The 26,853-nt window shown below is 43.1% G+C and overlaps 1 long non-coding RNA gene and 1 pseudogene across 2 annotated transcripts in view; one reads left to right on the plus strand and one right to left on the minus strand.

The window, feature by feature from the left end:
* The window catches only part of LOC307167137 (mycocerosic acid synthase-like polyketide synthase), a 56,780-nt pseudogene that overhangs the window by 26,061 nt on the left and 3,866 nt on the right, over window positions 1–26,853 (plus strand). The window contains exons 5-7 of the transcript in view: window positions 18,080–18,261; window positions 18,365–19,475; window positions 19,946–21,424. The product of the transcript in view is annotated as a mycocerosic acid synthase-like polyketide synthase (transcript). The remainder of the gene's footprint in view (window positions 1–18,079; window positions 18,262–18,364; window positions 19,476–19,945; window positions 21,425–26,853) is intronic.
* Window positions 22,510–24,227, minus strand: LOC307167138. The gene is made up of 3 exons (XR_013822740.1): window positions 24,165–24,227; window positions 23,541–23,650; window positions 22,510–22,766 (listed from the first exon to the last, which is right to left on the minus strand). It is a non-coding gene; the product is annotated as an uncharacterized lncRNA (long non-coding RNA).

Genomic DNA, 26,853 nt, shown 5'->3' on the forward strand with positions numbered 1-26,853 from the left:
ATCAGTGGCCTTTCTGCAGCACCACAAGCACAGTGGGGTTGCCATCATTCCCGGGGCATTTTATGCAGAGTTGGGTTTGGCAACTTACATGGCATATGCAAAACCTAAGATTCCACTAAGTTCTCTGCAGCTCAGCATAACATTCCAGAATCCATTCGTTTTCACCCAGAATGCCCCAGATATAAAAGTACAGCTGGATCCATCTGACCAGGCTGATAACACATGTAACTTCAAAGTACACTCTACTTCTGCAGTCTATGCGTTTGGCACAGTAGAAGCAAAACCAGGTAGAAGTCCAGAAGAACAGTTCATTTCATTAGACTGTATTTCCAAAAGATGCACATCCCACATGACTAATGAAGAACTATACAAGCATCTAAGTCAAGTAGGATTTGAGTATGGGTCTGTCTTCATAAATAATGCAGATGTTTATTGTGGGGAAGAATACAGAGAGGCTATATCTATTGTGAAGATCCCAAAGGAATTACTGCCTCAATTACATGACTATCACCTTCACCCTGTGGTCTTGGATTATTTCATGCAAATTGTTCCTGTAACTATAGGGCATGACCTATCAGCAAGACCTCAATTTCCTGCACAAATAGAAAGCCTGACTGTTTTTGAACCATTGCAAGAGGAGATGGTTGTTTATCTGAGAGCAGTACATGTGGGAGAAGATGATTTTGACATTTGTGGCTGCTTAGCCAACAAACAGGGTAGGGTGTTAGTTGAACTCCGGCATGTGAAGATCAGATTGCTAGGAAGTCGTTCCCAAGTAGTCAAGGAGTACTTCTACCATAACAATTTCAGTATCATCTCTGAAGTTGCCAGATTTGATACACCAATTAAGGCATTGGTCTTTTCTGACCAGGTAGGAATTTCTGAAGCTTTGCAACAGTACTTGGACCCAACATCTAGATATGTGTCTTCTTCAAACAGTAACACACTGTTAGAATGCAGAGTGGAACTTTTTTTGTCAAAACTGAAAATTTCAAGTGTAAAGAAAAACTTCCAGGAAATGTTGTTCATGTGGAGTGATGCAGACCTATCCACTCTCGAATCAGAGAAGGTCTTGGACAGTATGGCAGGGTGTTGTGAGATTTTCAGAAAGATTGTTGGATATCTCAAGGCACTTAATTACCCAGGTGATATCCGAGTAATAACCTATAGGTGCTCTGAGACCTTAGTGGAGCACATAAACCCTGGGTTTGTTCTGTCAGGCATGATAAGAGCATGTGCAGCTGAGTTGCCAGAACTTTCCTTCCAGCTGATTGACATGAGCTCTGCCACTTCTGAAGACATCGAAGCTTTGGTTCAGGTCCTCAGGTCTTACCCCTGTCACAAATATCCAGAGCTAGTAGTGAAGGAGGGCAAAATTCTCAAACCTGAAATCACCCACACACCTCTGCCAACCATGGCAATCTCTTCAAGAAACATCCACATGTTGCAAAATGAAGACTTCATTCAATCATGTTTATTATCTTCAAAACATCTGTATCTGCATTTTACAGCGCGAACTCTGTAGCTTTGTGTGTATCAGTGACGTCCTGGAATGTCACATGATCATGGCTCTTCTTCATGTTCTATATGGACAATTATTGTGCATATAGCGCCCTCAGGCTGTTGGTATGGATTGAAAACACAGTATCAGAGTATGCAAGCGCTCATAATGATTACATCGACGCATTTGGTATAAATTCAATAAATATTATTCCTGTCTATAGAAATATGATGTGAATCTATGAGAATATATCAATATTTCTCCAAATCTGCACATTTTTGAGCTAAAGCCCTGAGGGACGTTGTTTTGTGTATCGCTGTCATGACGACAGCACGGGAGTTTTTTATGAATGGGAGCGGCTGACGCGCATAATTCATATTAAAGGTATCGACTAATTTTTTCATTTCATAACTCCTGACACAAATTAAGAAATAACTGTCGCTATAAGTTTCTCAGAATACAATAGTGGTCAAATACTGAAACTTGAGTCTTATATCTTTTTAATGATGTATAGTTTGTCGAAGTATAACATTAAATCTGATAGTAACTTTGAGCTATATATATAAAAAAAACGCTTCAGTGCGCCGACGCACTGGTGAGGCTTAACAGGTTAAGAGAGCAGCCAGAAAAATGGAGCGCAACTGGAAGAAAACAAAACTAGAGGTATTTCGCATTTCATGGAAAGAGAGCTCAATTACTTACAGAGAGGCTTTAAAAGCTGCTAGATCTGCTTATTTTTCAACCCTATTAGAAGAAAATAAACATAATCCTAGGTATTTATTTGAAACGGTGGCTAAACTAACGAAAAATAAAGCTTCAAGCACCGAAGTTTCCAAGCAACACAGCAGTAATGACTTTATGAACTTCTTCACTTATAAGATTGATAATATCAGGGACAAAATTATAACTATGCAACCGTCTACTACAGTATCGCATCAGGCAGTGCATTGTAGCCTCCCTGAGGAAAAATTTGATTCATTTGTTGCTATAGGAGAGGAAGAATTTACTAAACTCATTAAATCATCTAAATCTACAACATGTATGTTAGACCCTATACCGACTAAGCTACTGAAAGAAATACTTCCAGAGGTCATAGATCCTCTTCTTAATATCATTAATTCGTCTTTGTCTCTAGGATACGTACCAAAAAACTTTAAGCTGGCTATGATTAAACCGCTTGTTAAAAAAACGCAACTTGATCCTTCAGAATTAGTCAATTACAGGCCGATCTCGAATCTACCTTTTCTGTCAAAGATATTAGAAAAGGCAGTATCCTCACAACTGTGTTCCTTTCTTGAAAGAAATGATATCTGCGAGGATTTCCAGTCAGGATTTAGACCGTACCATAGTACCGAAACAGCTCTCGTTAGAGTCACAAATGATTTGCTCTTACCATCCGATCGTGGTTGTATCTCGCTGTTAGTGTTACTCGATCTTAGTGCTGCATTTGACACCATCGACCACAACGTTCTTTTAAATAAATTAGAACATTATGTTGGCATTACGGGAAATGCACTAGCATGGTTTAAATCATACTTATCTGACCGTTATCAATTTGTAGCAGTAAATGATGAGATGTCTCATCGATCACAAGTTCAGTATGGCGTACCACAAGGCTCAGTACTAGGACCGCTGCTGTTCACTCTGTACATGCTACCCTTAGGAGATATCATTAGGAAACATGGCATTAGCTTTCACTGTTATGCCGATGATACTCAGCTCTATATTTCTTCAAAACCTAACGAAACTTATCAATTCACAAAATTAACGGAATGCATAGCGGATATAAAAAATTGGATGACTTGTAATTTCCTACTTCTGAATTCTGAAAAAACAGAGTTTCTAATTATTGGACAAAAAACTTCCTCACGTAATAATCTAGAATACTGTCTAACACTTGATGGCTGCTCTGTTAAAGGTCCCATGACATGCTACTTTTTGTAGGCTTTAATATAGGCCTTAGTGGTCCCTAGTACTGTATCTGAAATCTCTTTTCAAAAATTCAGCCTTGGTGCAGAATTATAGCCACTACAAGCCAGTCCCAGAATGAGCTTCCTTCAGACAGGCCGTTTCGGTGTCTGTAGCTTTAAATGCTAATGAGGAGGAGAAAGGCGGCGCAAGGTGGAGGGTGGGTGTGGCCTTGACCATCTTGCGCAACGGTACCGGTCCGTGCATGTTTACGTTGGATATAGCAATGGCACGAAGACACGCAGTCGTTCAAGCATTTCAGTTTGACCCAGAATCTGATCCGGATGGAGAAGCAACAACTCAGCGGTTCCAGCAGGACGTTTCCGAATGGTTAGTTTAAAATATTATGTCTGGATACGGTACTTTATTCGGATGGTTTACAGTTATTATCATGTAGCTAACGCTAACCTACTGTTGCCTTTTCATGAGAGATCTGTAACATATGTAATTTATCTTATTACAATTACATCATCAAGCTCTGCGATCTTGAAATGCGGATATCGCGCGCGCCGTATAACCAACAGGAAAACGGTTATCCAAATAACAAAGAAGTGTACAACACTCGCGTTACAGTGTGTGTATTCACACACATAAACTGCATAGCTGCATAGCTAATGTGACAGCCACATTCTACGTGTAACAGTCTAGGCAACCATAAACAGTAAAGCAACATATATATCATTAGTTGACTTACTTGTCCGAGGTGTGTAGCTGAGCCAAAGAGAGTGATCCAGACTTTAGTTTCAGACGTTCAGCAAGCCCAGCTCTGTATTAACCCTTCGGTGTTCATTTGTACATCCAATTATTGAGCAATTGTTATGCTTCGCTCGCTCAAAAGCCATGATATCTCTCGTGGACTAACTAAAATCGCGCGCGCGCGTTCCTACTTCCTAGCTCATTTTCTCATGGGCGGAAAATATTCTCTGGGCGGGCAAAGCAGAGACAGGGGAGGTAACATTCCTCCTTGTAACGTCACAAGGAGGAGATTCAAGATCAGCGCGATTGAGCTTCCATTTTCTCAAAGGCAGAGAAAGATAGCAAAAGCTCGATTTACACCGATTGAAATTTCTAGAAACTTGGGGACCATATACAGGCTAGGGGAACTCATATTAATGTTAAAAAACCTCAGAAAGTGAAAATTTCATGTCATGGGACCTTTAAGTCTTCGTCGTCGGTTAGGAACCTGGGTGTGCTCTTTGATACCAATCTTTCATTTGAAAGTCACGTGTCTAGTATCTGTAAAACTGCATTTTTCCATCTTAAAAATATATCTAAATTACGCCATATGCTCTCATTGACAAATGCGGAACAATTGGTTCATGCGTTCATGACCTCAAGGCTAGATTACTGTAATGCTCTACTGGGTGGTTGCCCTGCACGCTTAATAAACAAACTACAGCTGGTTCAAAACGCAGCAGCTCGAGTTCTTACCAGAACCAGGAAGTATGACCATATTAGCCCAGTTCTGTCAAAACTGCATTGGCTCCCTATTAAACATTGCATCAATTTTAAAATATTGCTGATTACTTACAAAGCACTGAATGGTTTAGCTCCGCAGTACTTGAGCGAGCTCTTAACGCATTATAGTCCGTCACATCTATTACGATCTCAAAATTCCGGCCAGTTGATAATACCTAGAATATCAAAATCGACTGCTGGCGGTAGATCCTTTTCCTATTTAGCACCAAAACTCTGGAACAGTCTTCCTACCATTGTCCGGGAAGCAGACACACTCTGTCAGTTCAAAGCCAGATTAAAGACACATCTCTTTGACCTAGCTTTCACATAATACATTATAGACTTCTATAATTTAATGTTAGGCTGCATATAGTAGGTCAGCCGGAACCGGGAACACTTCCCAAAAATCCTGATGTACTCGTTACATCATGAGAAGAATGGCATCTACGCTAATTTTAGTGTCTGTGTTTATCCCGAGGTTTTCCTGCAGCCTGCCGGATCCAGGCCGTATCCAGATCTGACGAAGGACCTTCGCCTGGACCGATGACAACGCAGTGCTGAAGTGCCAACTAGTCTCTCCCTATGGAGGATCCCACTACCACTCTACAGATAAGGCGTTGTCGGGAAAATTCGTCTCGCGGTCCTACCCCAAAGCAACAAATAAAATAAAATTCCTTATCAAAATTTATAAGGAAAGACAAGTATTTTGTTTAGGCTTGGCTTGTAGGGAATTCCAAACCTGCGTATATTCAAACGCACATAACTATAGAACCCATTCTAAATGCGCATGTGAATGCCATCAGTGTTTCTCACGGGTTCGCGTTTAAAGTCTGTGTAGAGAGAATGGTGTCGTCTTAGCGGCCCCTAATTTAATAACAAATGATCATTGCGACGGAAGCAAATCAATTAAAACTAACTTTAGATGGAAATAACTTAACTCTGCTGTAAAGCCGAAACAATCTCTGTTGCCTTAAATTATACGCTTATCTCTGTAAAGCTGCTTTGAGACAATCTACATTGTTAAAAGCGCTATATAAATGAAGATGACTTGACTTGACTTGACTTGACTGCTGTGGGAAATCCGCTTGTGATCTGTGCGCAGCTGTGCAGAATCAGCACTGATTGCCCAGGTCACAAGATGCAGAAAAAGATAGGACAAACACAGACAACTGGGGGAAGTCTATGATGCACCCTGAACCGTGACAGTACCTGGTGGATATTCTTAAACTGGGGGGTTAATTTTAGATGAACCGACACCGGACTGAGCACCTTAGTGATTGGAAATGGTCCAATAAATTTGGGTCCCAGTTTACGTGAGAGAAGTCTGAGGGGAATGTCCTGGGAAGACAACCAGACCTTCTGACGACACACATAAAGTGGGGGCTTAGTATGGTGATGGCCCGCTGCCGCCTTATTCCTGTCACCAGTCCGAGTGAAGGCTTCTCTGGCGATCCTCCATGTACGGAGGCATCTCTGAATGAACGCATGTGCAGATGGAACAATGGCGTCGGATTCCTGGGAGGGGATTAAGGGTGGCTGGTAGCCTAAACAACACTGGAAGGGAGACAAACCCATAGACAAGACCAAGAGGGAGTTATGTGCGTACTCGATCGTGGTTAATCTGGAACTCCAAAACGACAGTTTAACAGATGCCACACAGAGCAAGACCCTCTCCAGATCCTGGCTGGCACGTTCGGCCTGACCGTTAGTCTGCAGGTGATACCTAGAGGAGAGACTCGCAGTTGCCCCTAGCTGTCGACAGAACTCTGTCCAAAACTTAGACACAAATTGGGGACACCATCAGAGACCACGTTCATCGGGAGACAATGAATGCAGAAAATGTGGTCTAAGACAACAGTCGCTGTCTCCCTCATAAAGGTAATTTGGGGAGGGGAACAAAATGAGCCGCCTTTGAGAACCTTTCCACCACAGTGAGGAATACCTTGTTGCCACTAGACCGAGGTAGGCCGGTAAAGAAGTCCAAAGCTATGTGTGACCAGGGTCTCGAAGGGACAGACAGCAGCTGGTGTAGCCCTGCCGGGGATCGATTGGAGCCCTTGCCCGCAGCACAAACTGGACAGACCGACGCAAACTGACGAGCATCCGCTCCATGGACGGCCACCAAAACCGCTGCTTGATTAAACTGATTAAAATATGAGTCGTTCCTGGATGGCAAGCTAGTTCAGATTAGTGACCCCACTGTTGGACGTTAATTCGGAATGATTCCAGCACAAACAACAGGCTCTCAGGCCACCCCGCGGGAACCGTGACGTTGCGCAGCGCAGTGCGGACTCTGGACTCCACTCCCCAGGTGACCACCGCTACCACCTGACTGGGAGGCAGAATGGTCACAGGGAGGGTGGGTTTAGCCTCAGCTTACCACCCGGGCGATAGGAGATGTAATGTTGAAACGACTAAAAAACAGTGCCCAGCGAGCCTGTCGAGAATTTGGTCGTTTAGCGGTGCCAATGTACTATAAGTTCTTATGATCGGTCCAAACGATAAAGGGGACCTCCGCTCCATCTAACCAGTGATGCCACTCCTCCAGTGCCAACTTAACAGCCAGTAACTCCCTATTCCCAATGTCGTAATTCCGTTCTGAAGGTGTTAAACAATAAGAAGGATCGGGAGTAGCAAGGATGGGAGCTGAAATAAAGCAACTCTTTAAGGTTGTAAACGCATCCTGAGCCTGCGGCGACCAACAGAAACATCTATGAGTGGAGCTGAGATCAGTTACAGGAAGGGCGACCTGACTAAAACCTTTTATGAACCACTTGTAAAAATTGGCGAACCCCAGAAATCACTGGACCGTTCTATGACTATCCAGGGTGGGCCAATCTGCAACTGCCTTTACTTTAGCGGGATCCATCCGGATACCTTTAGGTGAGAGAGCAAATCCCAGGAACGGAACCGTGCATGAAACTTGCACTTCTCCTAAAAGGCTTTCTCTTTTAGAAAGCCTAAAAGGCATGAGCAAATATTCAAAGTGCCTTGTGGGAGGTGTTAAAGGCGGTCTTCCATTCATCCCCCTCCCTAATTCGAACTAGGTGATAAGCCTTGCGGAGGTCCAACTTTGTAAAGATGGGCACACCCTCCAAAAGTTCAAAGGCCGATGACATCAACGGCAAATGCCATTCAATCCCTGATAAACTATACAGGGGCGCAGCAATCCATCCTTCTTCTCCACAAAGAAGATCCCTGCCCCAGCCGGAGAGATCTGCAGGCGCGGGTGTCACGGTGTGACAAAAATTAGAGAAAAGACTAAAGTCCTTGTGAATGCAGTGTTGTTGTGGAGACCTCCAGTGGACACCCGTCTCTACTGCACTGCGAATCTGTTGCCATGGCAGCAAGGCCAATTGCCCGATTGACAGCAGGTGTGGAGTAATTACAGAGAGTGTTGTGAGAGGGACACGTATTCAGATGGGGCTTTAAAAATAGAGAGGAAGCAGACTGTCGTGTGGTTCTCCTCCCGTGAGAGACTGTGTTTGTCGCCGGGCTGTTTTGTATTTGAGGCTGGGCTGTGAAGCGGGCGAAGATTGAAGCTGAGAAGTGGAAAGAAGAGAGTGAAGTATTTATCAACGAAAACCCAAGGAATATCGTCAGCAGTGGGGAAGACGTAAAGTGATGAGTATCGGATTCGTTGTTTATATGCACTAACACTGAAGTGGTGTTGAGAGTTTGGAAAGTGTGTGGCACGAGTGAACTAGTACACCGAGTGAATTGTTGATCTGTCTCCAACTTTTGTCCGCTCCTCGCTAATGTGACGATCGCTGCACCCGTTTTCTGCTGTCTCTGGAGAGAAGTTGAGCCCTTGCGAGAGACGAGAGTCGATCTGGTGGGAGAAAGACCGGTGGTTGAGTGCTGGCCCGAATGCATGGTGTGCGAGTGGAATGCAGTGCCTGAAGTGACGATTCACACGGTTTGTGTTATGGAGTGAAGTTCATCGTGTGGAGAAGTAATAGTAGTCTGCTGTGCACTCTCTCCTTACAGTCTTTCACTCGCCGTCTCCAAGGAAGGTTTTGATATATCAAGCGCCCAACTTACCATTTTGAGATAGCCCGGCTCTGTTAATGCTGAATGTTTTATATGCTGTTGAACTGTTAAACCCTGCTACATTGTTACAGTGTACAGCCGAGGTGGAGTGTCTCGCTCAAAGTGTCCTCCCCGCCTGGTGGTCTTTATACGCCCCATCGAAAGCTTCTGCCCTGTTCAGAAAGAGAGAAGGTATCACTGTTGAGCGCTTGTATACCGCTGAACCGTTGAACTCTGTTGTATTGTTGCAGTACACAGCCGAAGGGGAGCGTCTCGCTCAAAGTGTTCTTCTGCCTGGTGGCCCTCCATGCCTACGTTGCAAGCCGCTGCCCCTGTTGAGAAGGAAAAGGAATAGCTGCGGCACGTGCCTCGATCGAAGTGTCTTCCTGTTGTCCAAGGTTCCCTCACGTCTCGGCTAAAGGCCCCCGTTCTAACTGGTTTGGCATAAAGGACACTTACCGGGATATACTTACCTGTTTCCCCTCCTGGCCCGGTCCGCTCGCCACCTGTGTCCCTGTGCTTCGTCCGAGTCTGAGGCAACCGCTCCCTGGGTACTTACCTCTGGGGCAGCATTCGGGACTTGTTCCACTCCCGCCCATGAGTACTTACCTGGTTCCAGTCCGAATGGGGTCCGTATAACCACGACTTCCTCTTGAGTCCTGTAAAGAGTACTTACCCAGTGACCTACCTAGACGGTGTGAGTTTCCTCCTGATCCCTCTCCAACGAGCTGCAGTGCCGCCACGATCGTTCTTCCCTCTACGGTCCAGGGGGCCATCAAATTCCCTCTGGTGACAAGAAAGAAGATTTTAATTAGGATTCTTCAAATTACTGCTCTTAACTTAATAAAGAAAACTGTTATTCCTTTATTCCCTTGTCTGTCTGGTCCTTGACACGTTCCTCGAGGTGGTACCCGGTCTCCAGGGGTGGGTGCAGTCTGGCTTGGCCCACCCCGACCTGTGACATGGGTCTTTCATGCAAAGACTCTCCTCATATTAATGCATAATGATGCATTTAAAAGTTAATGGCCAAACGGATCTTTATAAAAGTCCACATTGTTATTACAGATGAAATATAACATTAAATAAATATATACTTTTTATCAGGTTAAACTTTGATTAGTCACTCAAACCTTGATCTAAACTTCTCACCTTGGCATATCCGCCATGTTTTGTAGGTTTTTTTTTAACACTTTTTACTCGTGTTTGTAGTTCCTCCTTCAAAGCGCAATGGGTTGTGGGCAATATTAGCCGTTATAGTGAGCATGGATCCAAACTTCGAAAATCCACCGGAAATAGTAGACCATCCGGGGACTTCTGGCACACTCTTTTAAACAGAGTATAAGTGTGTCTTGGGACAGCGGATTGCGCGTTGGTCTCGTGAAGAATTGTTCTATATTTAGTGTTATATCGCTAGTAAAGGTACAATAGGACTGCGTTATTTGTGGAACGTGCTTTACCACGGTAAAAAGCATGAATATCTATTAGCTGCAAAGTACATCACAGCAGGGTTACATTCAAAGCTACATTTAAGATTACACTAAAAACTTTGTTGTAATTTAACACATATTTAATTAATTAAAATTATATGTATTTTTTTACCATCATTCATTAAAAAAAGAGTTCCCTTTCGAGAACGGTCACTTCGTATTGCATAGCTATACACAGTGGGGAAACTCCTCAAGAATATTGAAGCCTATATTTAAAACGCAGTGCAGCTGCACAGCAAGTACCATCAGAGCAACTAGCTCACTGATTGGCTGTGGTGCAACACACGATCCAATGAGACCCGAGCGCGTCAGAGCCCGCCAGAATGGATGTGGCTTATAGCTATAAAAGCCCACCGTTTCTCCATAAAATCAGATTTAATCTCCTTCAGCGACCTTCATGTCTCTGCCTCTTCGAAACCTCGCCGTCGAATCAAGCCCTTCAGCTGGAACGACCATTTCTCAGCGGACTAGCGCCTATACACTATATCCTTTTCTGACGCTGTGTGCTCGCTGTTGTGACACTCAGTTTGATATATAAAAGAGCAAATGTTCAGTGAGCGCGAGCGTTGTTCCAAATGCCTCACTCTCCCTGCACCTCATGCGGATCCCTTCTGCACGAGATGGACGGGCACTCGGAGTGCGCCTCATGCCTGGGACTCACCCACGCGGAAGCTGCACTCTCAGCCAGTGGCTGTTCTTATTGCGAAAGCATGCGAAAGCTCCATTGTGAAAGCTATCTCCACGCTGCAATCGCAGTTAGCTCTCTTTAAGCAAGACAGCGATAGCGCTCTCCCATCTCTTCCTTTCCCCGCCCTCCTTGTGCTGCTGAAGAAGAAGCGCCGCAGCCAACGGCAGCCCGAGTGCATGGATGTTAGCGAGCCCACGCCGGCCACGTCCCCGCATACCTCGTTTCCTCCATCGTAATCCCCTTCGCTGGTCCTGTTTACACAGGCGGACCAGCGCCCCTCCCAGTGAGTGCCAGGTCTCGTCTCCTTCGACAGATCGGACGAGGGAGAACAAGACGACAGCCTCTCCATTACTGTGTCTGAAGAAGAGTGGTCGGCCTCGGTGGACCCCGCCCCTCTCTCCCAGTCGAGTGCTTCTGTGACTGGGACCAATTCGGACTCGGAGATGCTTCGCATTCTGGCCGTGGCAGACCTACCAAGCGCCTCCCAAGAGCCGGCTGGATGGATGGTCTCTGCCCGGGCGTCAGCAGGCCCCCCGTCACAAACCAGCGGGCCTCTTCCCGGAAGTCCATGCTGAGCTCACGAAGTTGTGGCACGCCCCCTATTCAGCGTGCACAAGTTCTTCTGCTTCCGTGACGCTCTCCTCTGTTGACGGTGTCACAGAAAAAGGATATGAGAAGCTGCCGGCGTCGCGGCCGGACCACCCTCAAAGAGAGCTCGCCTGAATCTCCCAGCTCCCTGTTCAGCTCAGGCGGCTGGAGATTTTCCTGCTGTTGTCAAGGGGCCCGTTGCACTGCACGTGCCCCTGCAAACAAACACTGTTTTTACAGTGATCCAAATAGAGCACAAAAAGAGTATATTTCAAGCACACAACACCCGGGTAACCGGTCCTTTTTCTCTAGGCGGCCCATCCCCAGTTGTCTCTCAACCTCTATCCAATCGGGCTGAGGCCTAGCAAGCCAGCCCCAATGTAAATATGTGCACAAAACACAACACACGGGTTTCAGGTTCCCCATGTTAGGCAGCCCACCACCATTTGTCATTCAACCCCTAGCCACACGGGCCCAGGACTGGCAGGCCATCCCCGAAGTGTCCAGTTGGTTTTTCAACACTATAAAGTGAGGCTACTCGCTCCAGTTCGCTCGCAGACCCCCACGCTTTCAGGCAGTCATCGTGACTTTGGTGAGAAGTGACATGGCTCACGTGCTTCGCACCGAGTTGATAAGCTTGCTAGCAAAAGGGGCCATAGAGAAAGTTCCCCTTGCACTAAGCCAGTCGGGGTTTTACAGTCGTTATTTCCTTGTGCCTAAGAAGGACAGCAGCACCAGGCCCATTTTAGATCTCAGACATCTGAACAAAGCCCTCATGAGACGGCCATTTTTGAATGCTAACTACCAAACAAATCCTTGCGTAAGTTCGCCCGGGGGATTGGTTTTTCACAGTGGATCTGAAATACGCATATTTTCATATACAAATTACACCTCGCCACAGGCCATTCTTGGGATTCGCCTTCGAGGGGCAGGCGTATAAATACACTGTCCTACCGTTCGGCCTGTCTCTAGCACTCCATACATTTACGAAGTGCATCGACGCAGCACTCTCTCCCCTGAGACAGCGGGGAGTACACGTACTGAACTATCTCGACGGCTAGCTCATTCTAGCTCAGTCGTGACCGAGTTACTGACTCACAGGTCCTGGCTCCTGGGGCATTTGGAATGCCGAGGGCTCAGGATCAATGTCTCAAAAAGCATACTGTCACCCAGCCAGAACATCACCTTTCTGGGTACAGTTATCGACTCAACGCGGATTAGAGCCCAGCTCACGCCCGAGCGCGCTCTCTCTATCCAGCGGCTGGTAGCGTCTTTCAGGGCGGGTGCTCACTCACCCCTCAGGAAATTTCAGAGAGCTCTGGGCCTCATGGTTGCAGCATCATCAGTACTCCAATTGGGTTTACTACATATGCGCCTCTTACAACATTGGCTCAAAAACCATGTGCCGGCCCATGCATGGCGCTCAGGGTGCCTGCTCATCAAAGTCAACCACTTCTACATAAGAGCCCTGGGTCCTTGGAAGGCTCCAAACTGGTACCAGTCCGGAGTGAAAATGGCCCCCAGAAGGAAGGTGATATTCATTGATGCCTCCAACCTAGGTTGGGGTGCACTGTGCAAGAGCAAGCCCGTCTCTGGCCTCTGGTTGGGCCAGAGAAGGAGTTACACATCAACTGCCTCGAAATGAGAGTGGTCTGTTTAACTCTCAAAAGCGTTTCTGCCAGACCTGAGAGGACACCACTTCTTAGTCCGAATGGACAACATGTCGGTGATGTCCTACATAAATGGCCTCAAGTCAGGCAACCTGTATGGCATGGCCAGAAACCTCCTCCTTTGGGCACAAGCCAATCCGCTCTCTCTGAGGAATGCCCATGTTCCGGGCATCCAAAATCTGGGGGATTTCCCCTGGGGAATGGTCCCCCCGGGGAATGGTCTCTCAACCCTCAGACGGTCCGTCTGATCTGGAGTGTGTTCAGGAGAGTGGAGTTCGACCTCTTTGCTTCAGAGAACAACACTGTGGGCCTGTGGGCCTGTCAAACCTGTGGGCCTTCCATGTGTGGCCCCTCAACGGGTATCCTGGGACCCTCCCAGAGTGAGTCTTAGACACTATTACTGAACCCCCCTGGGCCCCCTTCTGTGCCAGCTTGGGACCTCTCCAAGGTCCTTGGAGTCCTGAAGGGTCCTCCATTCAAGCCACTTCATTCGGCTGACCTAAAGCCTCTTTTGCTGAAAACTGCCCTTCTGTTGGCCTTGGCATCAGTTAAGCGAGTAAGAGATTTGCGACGGGGAGGTTAATTTACTGGAGGTTAAGGTCCAGTCAGAGATCTCAAAATCTACCTGGAGCATTCTGTGCCATTCAGGCAGTCAGAACAGCTCTTTGTGTGCTTCGGTGGCCGCACCAAAGGCTTACAGGTCACAAACCAGAGATTATCCAGATGGATATTGGACACCATCTCTCTTTGGGTCAGGAATGCCCCATAGGCATTTGATCCCATTCCACAAGGGAAATGGCCTCTTCGTGGGCCTGGTCAAGTGGTGTACCAATTGAAGACATATGTGCAGCGGCCGGGTGGTCCTCGCCCACCACGTTTGTCAGATTTTATAATCTGGAGGTACCCTGCTTGCAAGCTCGGATTCTCTCCGTTTAACGAGACTGACCTGATTGTAGTCTGGCCTTTTTTGTCTTACACATTTTACTATCATAAGCACATCTTGTCCTTTAAGTAAGTGTTCATATGGTGCGTGTGGGGCCCCAGAGGCTCCTGCTCGCATATTATGTCATAAGGCCCCGACTCTTTGTGACCCTTTGTGTTTTCACTTTTGGGAACTTTTATTAGTGGCTCATGTTGTACTGTGAATCTCGGGCTTATGCCCTTAGGCTCCAGTTCACGGCTGAGTCAGTTGCTATAGTGCGTCATTTTACATTGCGTCCCCACTGCGTATAGCTATGCAATACCTGTTCCCTACTCTCAGGGAACCAAAGTTACGTTAGTAGCTGAGTACGTTATATCATCATCATTAGTAGCTGAGTACGTTATATCATCATCATTAGGCACAAAGCAGTTGACACAACACTTCATGTTTTATTTGAATTAAACAACATATAATTTAACAATATTTATAATTAAATTGTTAATTTTGTCTTTATTCATTATAATGCATAATATCAGCGTCATATCTTATGCATAAATGCAGTTATAATAGTCATTACAATTCAAGTCTCATTATCATAACTGGTAAAAACTGAAAGCCAAAGAAAACAAACATCTGTATTTTTTACTTTTTTAGACAATATACATCATCACTCAAAATTACTATTAAATACTATGGTAATTCCGTAATGAGTCCTGCCTGTGGCGACATTCCCTTCTCTGCCTTATAAAATAACCTTTTTATCATAGTAAAATCTACATATGGTTCCCAACAAAACTATTGTTTAGCGTAAAATATGTTGAAGATTAGCAAACATGCTGTCGATTACTTGAATGATAAGGTGTTTCCTCACAAAAGCAGTTTATTCAGTGTAGTGAAGCCTCTTCTCCATTGACATCCATTCATAAAAAAATGGCCTCTGCTCTCCTTTGAATCATAAACTTCAGAAATGACTCTGTGCAAAGTTTTTTTGAATCACTGTTTAACTTACTGGATAGTTAGATGCCAGAGAAATCTAATAAGGTCAGTACAAATAAAATTTGTTGGAACCATTTTTTTCCAACTTTAAATGTCGCTCTGGGCATTTAGTGTGTACAACATACAGTATTGGCCCTAAATGTAAGCAGGATCGGACGATAGCTGATCATAGGATTAAGATTTACATTGACATTTAATCATTTATCAGATGCTTTTATCCAAAGCGACTTAGAAGAAATAGAAGCAGTTAAACTAACAATAGGACAACAATATGTAAGTGATGTGACCATTCCCAGTTTTGTCCAACGCAGTACACATTTTTTTTTTTTTAAATAAAAAAAAAAACATTTTATTTAAGTATTGCCGAAAAAGATTGCCGAATTGCTGAAAATGGCTACGGACTCAGCAGCTCTGGTTGAGTTAGGCAGGTCATTGAAAGTGATTTTGTGCCTCTTTGAGATGATGGACAACGAGGCGACGTTCACTTGCAGAGCGCAAGTTTCTGGATGGCACGTAAGTCTGAAGTAATGAGTTTAAGTAAAAGGGAGCAGAGCCAGTGGTTGTTCTGTAGGCAAACATCAGTGCCTTGAATTTGATGTGAGCGGCTGTTGGCAACCAGTGCAATTTAGTGAGGAGAGGAGTACTGTGCGTCTCTTCGCCTCGTTAAAGACCACTCTAGCTGCAGCATTCTGGATCAGTTGCAGAGGTTTGACAGTGATGCTGGAAGACCTGCCAATAGAAAATTAAAATAGCCCACTCTGGATAGAACAAGCACTTGGACAAGGAGTTGTGTAGCTTCGATAGGAAGGGCCTGATCCTCCTAATGTTGTATAAGGCACATCTGCAGGACTGGGCAGTTCTAGAAATGTGGTCTGTGAAGTTCAACTGATCATCAAACGCAACTCCAAAGTTCCTGGCTGACCTTGATGGAGTTATGGATGATGAACCTAGCTGAATGGAGAAAACAGTTTTGTAAGCAAACTGTAACTGGATCTGCATAATGTAAGATACCATTACTGCATACCAGAGAGCAAAATTGTAGCAGTATTATAGTAATCTGCAACTAAGTGTGATTAGTCTATTATAGCACATATCTGATTTGTGTCTGGCCCACAAAGAAAAAGGCATTTGAAAAAAAAAAATTGTTTGCATTTCTTATCTACTTATGTCGCTAGTAACCACAATCAATGTCTTTTTTTTTCAACACATCCCATAATTTAAAAATATTGGCCTCTACCAAATGGTTGAGATGGCACCTAAAGGTAAAAGAAATTGTATACACATTTTCATGTGAACTATGAAAATATGAACTATAATACTAATTTATTTAAAACATAATCAAAATAAAATATTTTTGTATATTGAATCTTCTTTTTCCCAGGGAAAGCAAGAACTGATAAGAATGTAAATGTGTACCTTGAAATGCAATGTAAGTCACTTTGGATAAAAGCGTCTGCCAAATGCATAAATGTAAATATAAATGTTCTTTATTTATTGAAGCATGCCATTAAATACTTCAGGTTTTCATTTTAACACAGGAAATTATGTTTTCTTGTTTTTTAACAATAAACAAAAATAAATAACACAAATAACTAAAAGTAACAAAACCAAAGACATTAAAATTCTTTCTGCATTCAAAAACTAAATAAAAAAAATAAAAATAAAAAAAAGTAAAAGATAGTAATATAATGGCATTTTAGGCTTTTATGTTTCAATAAACACACCGTCAAGTGTGGTAGAGCAACAGGATTTCTTTTTTCTTTGCCCATCATAATTTATGATCAAAAACCTTTTCTAATCTTGACAAAACACATATTGTCAGAATGGTCGTTCCATATTTTGTGACAGAAGTGATATTTGGACAGAAATGTATTAATTTGTTACGGCAGAATGCATACAATTAAATTCAATGGAATGTATGTCACCCGGTGGCTATTTTTGGTATTATGCCTAAACAAAATCTCATGGGAACTTCAATTTTTGTGATATCAGCTTCAGATTTGGAACACAACTTGGTTAGATATATGGTTTTGATTTTATAGTAATTTTATAGTAAAAACTATTTTAGAAAATATATATTTTATATAAAAGAAAAAATATTAAGTACATATTTGATTTACTGTAAATGTAAACTTCCATTATGTTTACATACTTTCATTTTTTGAGGGGTTTTCACTTCAGCAATAATCTGCTGAGTGTTTTCTTTAAAACAAGACCAAACTTAGGTCTATCATAGGTCTAAGCATTCTTGAATTAGAATCAAGTTTTAATAGTGCATTTTAATGTCCATTCTTAAAAAATGGGGTGACAGTTAACCATTATGTGACAAATCAACCGTTTGGTTGAGCATGTTTTTGAAAAATTATTAAAAACATACTTAAGTTTTTTCATGGCACCAAGTAACATAATTTTGTAAAGTTAGGGCTCGTACAGTGTAATATGTCAAAAAAATCTGCTTACCTTGCAAAATTTCACCAAAAACAGTTCACATGGCAGGAGTGATTTTTTTGTTTTGTTTCTGAAATCCATGTTTGAGGAAGTGTTGTGACAAGTACTGTTGATTGACACTGTGACATCTAGTGGATTTGTTTTGGCATAACATACCTCAACCAGATGGTAGAGATGGCTCAATCAGCTTGAGTTAAGTTAGGTACTCCTCTCAATAAAATATAGTGACTCAAAATGTGCAATCATTTGGTCGAGCAGCACCTTTGATTACACTAATATATAGCTTTTGTAATGTCTGGCTGTCTGTGTTCCACTCAACAGGAGACTGTGAAATGGCCTTGTTTGGGGGTGTGAGCTGTATTTTGGAGCCACATGTTTTTGTTGCTCTCTCCAAGGCAAAAATGATCTCCTCTGATGGCACCAGTAAACCCTTCAGCAGCCAAGCAGACGGATATGGGAGAGGTGAAGGCTGTGGGATTGTTCTCCTAAAGCCTCTGATAAAAGTAAACAATAAGATTGTCTCACATAAACACATCACTATAACAACAATGCACCTTATGATAAAGTACTATAACCAAGTAACAGAATTAGTCTATGTTTTGACAGGCTCTCGAGGACCATGATCATATTTGGGGCACAATCAGCAAAACTGCAGTAAATCAGGATGGCCACAGCGTTAGCCCAATCACCAAACCATCCATGGTACAGCAGGAGGAGCTGCTTAGACAAATCTACTCAACAGAGACTGACCTGACTAGTGTCCAGTACATTGAGGCTCATGGGACTGGAACTCCGGTTGGAGATCCAATAGAGGCAGGTAGCATCTCAAAAGTCATTGCCAAAGCAAGACCTCAAAAGTCAGGGCCACTCATCATTGGTTCTGTTAAAGGCAATATTGGACACACAGAATCTGCTGCAGGTGTTGCAGGGCTCATAAAGGTTGTTTTGATGATGCAGCACGAAACCATAGTGCCATCACTGTTTTACTCAGTGGAAAACTCCAGCATAGACATTGAATCTCTCAATATCAAAATCCCCACCACTGCAGAAAAATGGATACGTGACCGCAGAGCAGGGAGGTGTGCAGGAATCAATAACTTTGGGTTTGGTGGAACAAATGCACATGCAGTTGTCAGACAATATGTTCAGTCAAAAAAGCCAAGAGCTCAGCAGATCAGCAAATCCCATCAGTATTTTGTAGTCTCTGCAGCCTCTGAAAAATCCATGAAAAATATAATTGAAAAAATGGCAGAACAGATCAGTGCAGGGAAAATATCAGATCTACAGTCTTTACTGTATACATCTGCATGCAGAAGAAGTCACTTGAAACACAAGTACAGGAAAGTATTTCAAACATCATCATTGGCAGATCTGCAAGGGAAACTTACTGCTGCTGGGGAGAAAAAGCTTGTACCGTCAAAGACAGACTCCAAGCTAGTTTTTGTGTTTTGTGGCAATGGTGTTACATATCAGGGTATGTGCAAGCAGCTCCTAAAACAAGAGCCAGTTTTCAGAGAGGAAATTGTGAAGATTGAAACTCTGTTGCAAAGCTATAGAAAATTGAATCTGATCGAGATGCTGGAAAGTGAATCTGAGAAAAGTACAGACCCGTCTGATCCTAAGATTGTCCAGCCTCTTCTGTTTGCTATTCAGGTTGCTGTTGTCAAACTCCTGAAACACTGGGGCATCAGTCCTGATGCTGTTTTGGGGCACTCTTGTTACGAACTGCTCGGAGACACCAAACGTAAGATCCACACGCAGCTTTATTGTGGGTAATCCAGAGGCGTAATCCAGTGTACAGGCAAAAGGTCAAAACACAGGTAGGCAGTCCAAACAAACCAACAAAGAAACAAACAAAACAGGCAGGGACCAGAGGCAAAAGAGTAATCCAGGGAACAGGGCAAGAAATCCAAATAAACCAAAAGACAAGAAACCAGGGAAAACGCTCGGAATTGCAGTGTAACACTTAAACAAGACTTCGCGGTGAGTGAATGAATGAACATGGTATAAATAGACTGAGACTAACAGGATGATGAGACACAGGTGAATGCAATCAGTGAATGAGGTACAGGTGAATGTGAACAGTGATAAGTGATGATGAGTCCGGGCAGTGAGTTATGGGAAATGTAGTTTGTGAGTGATAGTCTTATGTGGAGTGCCCTCTGATGGCTCTCAAGGGCACTCCAGCTGGTGACCGTTACAACTCTATTGGAGAAGTCGCTGCAGCTCATTGTTCTGGTTTGCTGTCACTTGAAGATGCAGTGAAAGTCATCCACTACCGCAGTTCTCTACAAAGCACTGTGACAGGAGGGAAGATGCTGGTAGTCAGTAATATGGCTGTTTCTGAAGTCTTGAAAATTATTCAATCTTATTCAGGAAAGGTTTGTCTAGCTGCTTATAACAGTCCTCTGTCCTGCACCCTCTCAGGAGATGCAGATGACATTGACAGGCTGCAACATAATTTCAGTAACTCAGCCAGTGGAAAAGATTTGTTCCTTCGCATTTTAGATGTACCTGCAGCATACCACAGTCACAAGATGGATCCTATTTTATCCAAAGTGGAACAGAGTATAGGCTCATTACAGGCACATCATTTGGAGACAGAATTGTTCTCAACAGTGACAGGTGTTAGTTTGTGTTCTTCAGATTTTATTACTGGTGAATATTGGGCAAAGAATATCAGAGAGCCAGTTGAATTCGAACAAGCTGTAAAGTCTGCAGCTAAAAACAAAAGGAGTGTGATATTTGTTGAAATTGGTCCAAGAAGATCTTTGCAAAGGTACATCACTGAGACTCTGTGAAATGACTTCACTGTGATTCCCTCAGTGCAGCCTGATAAAGATCACGAGACCATGCTTACTGTTGTTTCCAAACTGTTTGAGCTTGGGGTAAAAGTGGACTGGGAAATGTTCTACAAAGGTTTTGAGGCTGAACCAGTTCCCTATCCACGATACCAGTTTGATGATGTGAAGAGAGATATCTTTGCTTCACATTTGCAGTTGATCAGTCCCACTGGCAACCATCCAGTAGTTACACAAATGGGTACAGACAGTTCAGTATTCAGCTGTGATTTATCCTCTGAATCAGTGGCCTTTCTGCAGCACCACAAGCACAGTGGGGTTGCCATCATTCCCGGGGCATTTTATGCAGAGTTGGGTTTGGCAACTTACATGGCATATGCAAAACCTAAGATTCCACTAAGTTCTCTGCAGCTCAGCATAACATTCCAGAATCCATTCGTTTTCACCCAGAATGCCCCAGATATAAAAGTACAGCTGGATCCATCTGACCAGGCTGATAACACATGTAACTTCAAAGTACACTCTACTTCTGCAGTCTATGCGTTTGGCACAGTAGAAGCAAAACCAGGTAGAAGTCCAGAAGAACAGTTCATTTCATTAGACTGTATTTCCAAAAGATGCACATCCCACATGACTAATGAAGAACTATACAAGCATCTAAGTCAAGTAGGATTTGAGTATGGGTCTGTCTTCATAAATAATGCAGATGTTTATTGTGGGGAAGAATACAGAGAGGCTATATCTATTGTGAAGATCCCAAAGGAATTACTGCCTCAATTACATGACTATCACCTTCACCCTGTGGTCTTGGATTATTTCATGCAAATTGTTCCTGTAACTATAGGGCCCCAGCCAACACACCCATGTGGGGCCCAAACGGGCTGCAAATGGGCTGATATCCGGGGCCCACCTGGGCTACCCAACTGGGAACCCAGCTAATTTTGGCCGCGGTTTCCGTGGTGGTCCCACATGTGTTAGCCCAGATAGGTTGATGATGGGCTCTTGATGGGCTCCATATCGGGCCCATATGGGTAACCTAGGTAGCACCCATTTAGGGCCTACAGGAGTCTGCACACATGGGTTGATGATGGGCTCTTGATGGGCTCCATATCGGGCCCATATGGGTAACCTAGGTAGCACCCATTTAGGGCCTACAGGAGTCTGCACACATGGGTTGATGATGGGCTCTTGATGGGCTCCATATCGGGCCCACATGGGTAACCTAGGTAGCACCCATTTAGGGCCTACAGGAGTCTGCACACATGGGTTGATGATGGGCTCTTGATGGGCTCCATATCGGGCCCATATGGGTAACCTAGGTAGCACCCATTTAGGGCCTACAGGAGTCTGCACACATGGGTTGATGATGGGCTCTTGATGGGCTCCATATCGGGCCCATGTGGGTAACCTAGGTAGCACCCATTTAGGGCATACAGGAGTCTGCCCAGATGGGTTGATGATGGGCTCTTGATGGGCTCCATATCTGGCCCATATGGGTAACCTAGGTAGCACCCATTTAGGGCCTACAGGAGTCTGCACACATGGGTTGATGATGGGCTCTTGATGGGCTCCATATCTGGCCCATATGGGTAACCTAGGTAGCACCCATTTAGGGCCTACAGGAGTCTGCACACATGGGTTGATGATGGGCTCTTGATGGGCTCCATATCGGGCCCATGTGGGTAACCTAGGTAGCACCCATTTAGGGCATACAGGAGTCTGCCCAGATGGGTTGATGATGGGCTCTTGATGGGCTCCATATATGGCCCATATGGGTAACCTAGGTAGCACCCATTTAGGGCCTACAGGAATCTGCCCAGATGGGTTGATGATGGGACCCAGATAGGTCTTATCTAGGGCTCTTATGGGCCACAACGGGTATATATATGGGCTACCATATTTGTCTGTTTGGGTTACCTTATTTTACAGTAAACCCCTAAATACAATCATTACATGTAATCCACTAAACTATACTAAAATGTTAAAGGTATTCAATGAACAGAAACCAGTAGTTCACTTTTAAAGTTACTTTATTAAGCAAGTACAAGTATCACAAAACAAGAAAAGAAAAAAGTAATATATATATATATATATATATATATATATATGCACACGTTATATATGCATATCTGAAAAATTAACCATTTCACAAACAAAACAATAACCGTGCAGCTTCTCACTCCTCTGTTGTCGCTCTCCCAACGGCCCTTTGAAAAGAGAAAATAAATCAGTCAACCATTATGCCACTTTTTTAATTCCTTTTCACAGTTCAATCAGATGTGTCAGGTTAGCCTTTTGGTGCCCCACATCAAGTGTATCTAGATAAGGGGTTTGCAAACCTGTCCTGGAACACCCCCTGCACTGCACATATTGGAAGCACAAAATGTACATTTTGACCAACTTTTACCACTTTGAAGTAATTTCTAAAAAATAATTAGTGTTGAAGATCATTAAACCGTTATGCTGCCTCATAAGTCTGTCTGAAATCAGAATGGTTACTGCTCAAATAAATAAAAACTAAACTAAATCGGTTTTGTGAGGCACCTTAGTGTGTAAACGCTGCCTGCTAAGTCGTTGCCTGATAGGGCAGCGAGGCAATGAGTCAGCTGCCTAAGTTTTCAGATGCAGACTTTGTACGTTTCCCTCATCTAATATACCGGATTCATCACATTAGCTCATTTATAGAAACTGCAAGATCTGAAGTGGGTGTGCAGTACTGAGGGTTCCCAGGACAAGTTAGAAAACCAAATATTTGCCCATCATTCATCCAACTCAAATATTGCTTATCACTTGACATGTAAGTAGTAGCAACTTTACAAAGTCTACTCGCTCTAATGTTATGTTACAGAACATATTTCTCCTGTTTTACAACATTTGCACTGGCTCCTAGTTCAATTTTAAAAACTAAACAAGTTGGCTCCTTTATATCTTCTTCATATACACTTCCTCCACTACATCCTAAGATCGGCTTCTGCACTTACACTTGTTCTTCCACGCACTCGGACAACTTCCATGGGGTCACAAGCTTTTGGTTGTGCTGCTCCTGATGCCATCACTTCCTCTTCACTTCTTGCCTGCTGTCTGTACTATCCTGTATAAATAAAAGCAAGAAAAACTCAATACAAAATAAGTCATGTACAAGATTTTCACTTTACAGTTCAATTAGTCGGGTAGAAAACAAAGTATACAACACTATCCATTCTAAAACACATTTTATGTATTCACACAAGCAATTCTTCAGAGCCCCAACATGGAATTGTAAAAAAATTAATATTACTCCCATGTGTCAGTTACGATTACTATAATGATAAGGTCATGATTTCATCTTTAAAACAGATGAAGAAATCAACAAATTGTGGTGTTGAGCTGAGAGGGTTGTGGTCTGTTGCTCTTTGAATTAGGCCTATATCTTTCAATGCAGGTTTATATTGTTTCAACAATTTGCCTGACCCCTGGGGGCTCCGTATATTTCTGATAATATTTGTGGAGAAACATTACACGGTTTTAATTCAGAATCCTAACCATACATTGTAGGCTACTAATTAAAAGTAATTTATTAAATCAAGTAAAATAAAAAATAACACAAAAGGCCAATGAATCTGTACCAGAAGTGATAGTGCAATGTAGCAGCTAAAGAATAATCCTCCACCAAATTGCCAGTAATCAGCTGGTCCTTGGCGAATCTGAAGAGGGGGAAAGAAGAAATTATTCAATGAAAAGTCCTTAAAAAGCAGTATTTTCTTATATCATTCCTTCAAACAATCTTAAATTTAAAAAAAAAAAAAACGTTTGCCATTATAACATTCACACTACATGAACTGAGTAATGTCAAGGGCTGGGTAAAAAATATTGATTTCTCGATTTTATTTGATTCTCATTTTTACGAAACAATATCAATTCTTAAATCCCAAGAATCGATTAGTCAACCTGTTTTCAGTTGATGAATGAATGGAACATTGTAGCGTGCATCCCATCCAATAAATCCAGCCCTAGTAATGTCATCTTTGAGACTGTTAGTTGTTACATGATGATTAAAAATGTAAACATAAACTTTAAGCATGGCAATCCCATCAGAAATGTGTATCATTGCAAGGGAAGCACACACACACAAAAAAAAAAAAAAAAAAAAAAATGTAAACAAATATATTTCCAATACTGTTATCAGTGTTTGAAGAGGTTATGTAAACATACTTCTAACGAATAAATGACTGTTTTATCACTTTACTCATTCCAACGCTTTTTTACCTCTCATGCGTTTTTAAACTAACGTTAGCTGACATTAAACACACAACGTTACCAACAACAAAACACAGCAATGTCAGATGGTACTAAATTACATTGAAATACGTGCTTATATTGCTACAGCAGTACAAAAACACACACAGAGATAACTTATTGAACGTATAAGGTTGCATTAAGCCTATGACTGTTAACGTTTCTCATGTCCATAAACGTTAACGTTAATTTAACTGACTGCTATAAGGACTGAAAAATGTTTTCTTACCTGATATCGCCAGTATTTTTACAGACCACGTACGAACCCTTCCTCTGTTCACATTCCAGCTTTTGTTCTTCATTGATATCAACTTAAATTCGCTCAAAATTTAAGAATTCAACAGGCAGATATAAAATAATCCAGGTCTGACCGAGTAGGCTAATCAATGCAAGCAGCAGCTCAGCTGCTGCTCAGTGCGCGCCTATTTTAAATTTGAAAATACGTCCGTTACTCTCGGTCGGTGACTGAGCCGCGCAGAGCCGCGCACATTCTCATTGGACAGTTTCCTGGAAGACAGACAGATTAACCAATCATGCTCAAAGTAAAACGGCGAAACAACCAATAACAATAGTTTAATAGCAGTTAACATAGCGGTGTATTGAGTTTTATTTGCAGTCTGTATTATTATTTAATTAATTAGTCAAATGACATGACAGTGTATGAATATAAATGTAATAATGCAATGTAAACGGTTAGGCAAGCAGACAAAATTGTAAATTCAAACAAAATCACATAAGGCAAAAGGTTTGAAACTATTATTGTTAATAATGATAATTATATTTTAACATATACTGAAGAGCTGTTATATCAAAAAAATTATGAAATGCTAATTGTCACCATAATGTTGAAAGGCAGATATTTCTGCTGTATGTTGTTTCAACGTACAGATCTTGTAAAAATGTCAACGCTGATTTAGAAGTGTTTTAAATCTTTTACTTTTTTCTTTTCTTGTTTTGTGATACTTGTATTTGCTTAATAAAGTAACTTTAAAAGTGAACTACTGGTTTCTGTTCATTGAATACCTTTAACATTTTAGTATAGTTTAGTGGATTACATGTAATGATTGCATTTAGGGGTTTACTGTAAAATAAGGTAACCCAAACAGACAAATATGGTAGCCCATATATATACCCGTTGTGGCCCATAAGAGCCCTAGATAAGACCTATATGGGTCCCATCATCAACCCATGTGGGCAGATTCCTGTAGGCCCTAAATGGGTGCTACCTAGGTTACCCACATGGGCCCGATATGGAGCCCATCAAGAGCCCATCATCAACCCATCTGGGCAGACTCCTGTAGGCCCTAAATGGGTGCTACCTAGGTTACCCACATGGGCCCGATATGGAGCCCATCAAGAGCCCATCATCAACCCATCTGGGCTAACACATGTGGGGCCACCACGGAAACCGCGGCCAAAATTAGCTGGGTTCCCAGTTGGGTAGCCCATGTGGGCCCCGGATATCAGCCCATTTGCAGCCCGTTTGGGCCCCACATGGGTGTGTTAGCTGGGGCAAGCTCTGTCCAGATTGTCCTCTGGTGTCTGCGGATGAATCCACGTTGAGCTGGGAAACGTGATGTAAATGTTTGCGCGTGAATCCGTGGCCAACAAAACCAAAATTAGCTGGGTTCCCAGTTGGGTAGCCCAGGTGAGCCCCGGATATCAGCCCATTTGCAGCCCGTTTGGGCCCCACATGTGTTGGCTGGGGATCTTGTAAAAATGTCAACGTTGATTTAGAATGGTTTATGTTAATCTTTTTCAACAACAAACTGACATTATTTCAACCATATTTCAACGTTGAAGGTCGGTCATGTGCTGGCTGGGTATGTAGCCTACTCATTTCCCATTAGTGAACTGACTAGGTCTCACATAGGGAGCCCATCTGGGTTTGCCCATGTTGGACCTACTTAGTTGACCCAAGTGGGCCCCAGATAAGAAGCCCCTTTTGAGCCCATGTCCATCTGTACCCCTGTAGCCCATTTGTAACCCATATGGGCCCCAGATAAGAAGCCCCTTTTG

Source organism: Squalius cephalus, assembly GCF_949319135.1.
Source record: "Squalius cephalus genome assembly, chromosome: 11".
Taxonomy (NCBI): domain Eukaryota; kingdom Metazoa; phylum Chordata; class Actinopteri; order Cypriniformes; family Leuciscidae; genus Squalius; species Squalius cephalus.